Raw genomic sequence first — 4,226 nt, forward strand, 5'->3', positions numbered from 1 at the left:
GTGTGTGTTTTGCAGGCGAGTGCTTTGCCCCCGCCCTTTAAGGGTGTACCTTGTTATCAGAGGAGGAGTCTTGGAGAGGAGCGCGTGTAGACTGCATGTTTGCGCTTCATTTAAAGGGGAGGTTTAATGTATGTACAGTACTGTCATTGAGAAAGTTTCCTCCGACTTAAAATGAATCGGATCATAAGTTAGGTTGCCCTGTCATCTGTCCTTCATTCCTATACACGAACAAAACACCAGTAGGCGCTGTGGCGATCGTCTAGGCTTGGGGACGGTGTCTAGTATTTCTCTTCAACAGAGCTCTTTACAAACCCGTAGGACAGCCCCAACTTATCAGGGATTCGACCCCTTCTTGTAACTTTGTTTTTACACAATTAAAAGCAATACAACAATCAGTTTATTCGATATTTGAAGGGTCCGCAGTGGTGGAATGACCTTCCTACAGATGTCAGGACTGCCCAGTCCCTGACCACATTCCGGCGCCTCCTTAAGACTCACCTCTTCAAACAGCACCTGTAGAACTCCTCTGTTTGTATCCTGGGACACTATCACCCTTCATTTAAATGTGCTTTATTTTGCTTTTATCTGCCCCCTATTTTACTGCATTTAATCCTGTACTTCAGAATATTGTAATCTGCCAAGTGTTTAACCTGTAGTATTTTGTACTTAATCATATCCTGATGTAACTATCACTATTTAATCATATCCTGATGTAACTATCACTATTATCTGCTGTATTATTGAATTGTGGTTTGTCACACTTGAACAAAAATTATTGTATTTCTTGCTCTTATTGTATTACTTGTATTGTAACACTTGAAATGTATTTGCTTACGATTGTAAGTCGCCCTGGATAAGGGCGTCTGCTAAGAAATAAATAATAATAATAATAATAATAATAATAATATATATATTATATACACAATTAAACTATAATATACTGTGTACAACTTTGGATATTGAAATATTGGGCAAATGTTTGGGTTTATTTGTTGTGTGGTGCTAGATAGACAGATAGATAGATAAACAGATAGATAGATACAGGTAGTGGACAAAGAGTCTGCAACCAACTCCCCAGTAATGTTGTTGAAGCTGACATCCTGGGATCCTTCAAGAAACTGCTTGATGAGATTCTGGGCTCAATAAGCTACTAACAACCAAACAAGCAAGATGGGCTGAATGGCCTCCTCTCGTTTGTAAACTTTCTTATGTTCTTATGTTCTTCTTATGTTCTAAAAAATGGAAACACCAATGTAAAGTCACTTAATAGGACATTGGGCCACTGTGGTATCCCGATCTATGGAGTTCTCGTTGGACCGTTTTTGATTAAACTGGCTGCTCGCACCCCAGGTTGAAATTTGCAGTCAATTGATCTGCAGTTGCTCACCTGTTTTGCCTTGCACTTCGAACTAATGCACGGATATCACGATCCTGGAGTATGCGCTTCCGCTCACTGTTGCCCTTTGCTGATGATGTCTTTCCCTCTGAGTTACATGCCGACATCACCTTAGACACCGTTGCTCGTGAAACATCAGCAAGTTGAGCTGTCTTGGTCACTGAAGCTCCTGCCAAACGCGCCCCAACAATCACCCCTCTTTCAAAGTCACTGAGGTCTCTTCTTGCAGCCATGCTAGCCATAATTATAGGCAACCAGACCTGTCCAGCATTTTTATACATGACCCTAAGCATGCTGGGATGTGATTTGCTTAATTAACGCATGAGCCACACCTGTGTGGAAGCCCTTGCTTTCAATATACTTGGTGTCCCTCATTTACCCAGGTGTTTCCATTTTTTTGTCCACTACCTGTATATGTTCCATTTTGTTCACTGATTTACATCCAACATCAAATAGAACAAACGCAACACTAATTTGTGTGCACTGTCATTTTGGTATTTTGATTTCTTGAAGTCTCTTATTTTGTTTGGAAATTCACACACCCAGAAAGCCACATTAAAGAGCGTGAGGGCTTGATGGACAGGATATTGTAATAATGCAATGTTAGGGGATTCACATTGTTGAAAGAGAGGACCACAGGGGTTGAAACGGATGAAGGAGTTGTTTGTGACTGAACTAATTAATATATACATATATTAAGGGCTTTCCAACAAAAGGCAATTAGTAGGCTTTTTTGTGAAATAAAAGTGTTCATGTTACATGTACTAGTTCATGTACTAGTAACAGTAGCTTTTGAAACCTTTGTTACTGTAAGCGTCCAGAGGTTGGGTATGAACTGGCAACCCTTCACACCACAAGCGAACGCCTTAACCTCTGTACAAAAGAGCCAGGCTCGTCTGCATTCGTGGTTCTAGCGTTTAACCTCATCTCGTCTCACTGACAATATCATTTGTTATATGTGTAACAGGGTGTGCACTGGAACAACAGAATCAGTGGCACACTGCAGACGAGCATCTTAACCACAATGCAAGAGCCAGGCATTTGTGGATATAGAGCTTGTAACCTCATCTCATCTCAACAAGGGGACAGAATCCGTAACGGCAGAGCATCACACAACACTGCCCGTTGCATTACTTTTGTCAGTTTTTCATTAAGTATCTGGAAAACTACAAAGCGGTATGTAATTCAATATGTTAACATAACATTATTCAGCTTTATGAAGCAAAATGAGTCTATAAGGTGATGCTAAGCTTTTGTCCACAGCTGTACGTATGTTGCACTATATCTAGGACTGGTTGTCCAATTATGATGAAACTTGATAAAGACTCATTAGTATCTGTATAGTTACATGGAGGGTTCTGGAAGTATGCTGTACATAGGGGGTTCTGATTGAAGGTGTGACTCATAAAGCCTGATCTCTAACCCCTCCCTTTTTTAACAGATCTCCTCCTAGTGGCTGATGAGTTAATTATACTCAAATCAGCATCAGCAGACCCGGACTCACCGCTAGACTACAGCTTGCTCTTTAATTCAATGGTAAGGCGTCCTTCTTTGATCCATATATTTGCAATTCGCGTCCAGCCCTTGGCTCTCTAGTCAAATCAATGGGCTGAGATGCCAACTCATTACACCCTGAATCGTATTTCTAAATTTAGAGTTAAACAAACGTGTGGACATTTAGAGGAATTCAGGAGATGCACCGCATGCCATCATAAGTGATCCAGTATTATATTATATATCAGACATGAAAACACTTGAAACTTGGTTCAGCAGTGTGGTTTCATCAGTGCTACAGAGCGGTAGAAAAACATCAATTGGTTAGTTTTGAAGGGCATACTTAACGGTGGATTGACATTGTAGATCTCTTGCTCTACCCCTCCTACTATGCACTGGACCTGCCTGACCTCAGCACCACGTTACTGGATCCTCAGCTAATGCACCATCCTTGCACTACTACTATACCACTGTAGATATAATAATAATATTATATCTACAATATATTGCATTTCAGTAGTATTATTTGCATTTACTGTAAACTACACTGTATTTAAATAATAATAATAATAATAATAATAATAATAATAATAATAATAATAATAATAATAATAATAATAATATCTTTATTTTTAAATATAGCATCTTTCATAGTGGACCACCATCACAAAACGCTTTACAGAGGTAGGCTGTGAATCTTGCATTGTAAACTTTACAGCCCTATATCACCTGTAAGTCATCTTGGAGAAAGGCATCTGCCAAATAAATAAATAAATAAATACATACATACATACATACATACATAAATAATAATCAGTTCTAAGACTGCTTCTAGATATCTTGGGCCTGATTTTCCACTTTGGACAAATTGCCCATGTGATATATTTACTATGGAGGGGGTAATTTAGCTATATGGGAAATGTGGAATGGTTAGTACTCTTTCAAGAAGTCTTACTGCCTAGCTGCAGCATACTATTTTTGTATTGCTCATTAATAATACACCCCTGCCCTAAATCTTCCTTATAAATAGCTTGAAGGATTTGACTATTCAGTTGGAGGTAATTGGTTTTATTATCACAATGAAAGATTATGTTGAATGTTGAAACAAGCTTAGCTGTATGTTTTTAGTTTTATTTACATAGCGAGCCTTTCATTTGGGTTCATATAAACTGTACATATCTGGGTTATTAGCCTTGTTTTCATTATCTGCTTGGTAAGAACATAAGAACATAAGAACATAAGAACATAAGAACATAAGAAAGCTTACAAACGAGAGGAGGCCATTCGGCCCATCTTGCTTGTTTGGTTGTTAGTAGTTTATTGATCCCAGAATCTC

Source organism: Acipenser ruthenus, chromosome 52 (genome assembly GCF_902713425.1).
Source record: "Acipenser ruthenus chromosome 52, fAciRut3.2 maternal haplotype, whole genome shotgun sequence".
Classification (NCBI taxonomy): Eukaryota; Metazoa; Chordata; class Actinopteri; order Acipenseriformes; family Acipenseridae; genus Acipenser; species Acipenser ruthenus.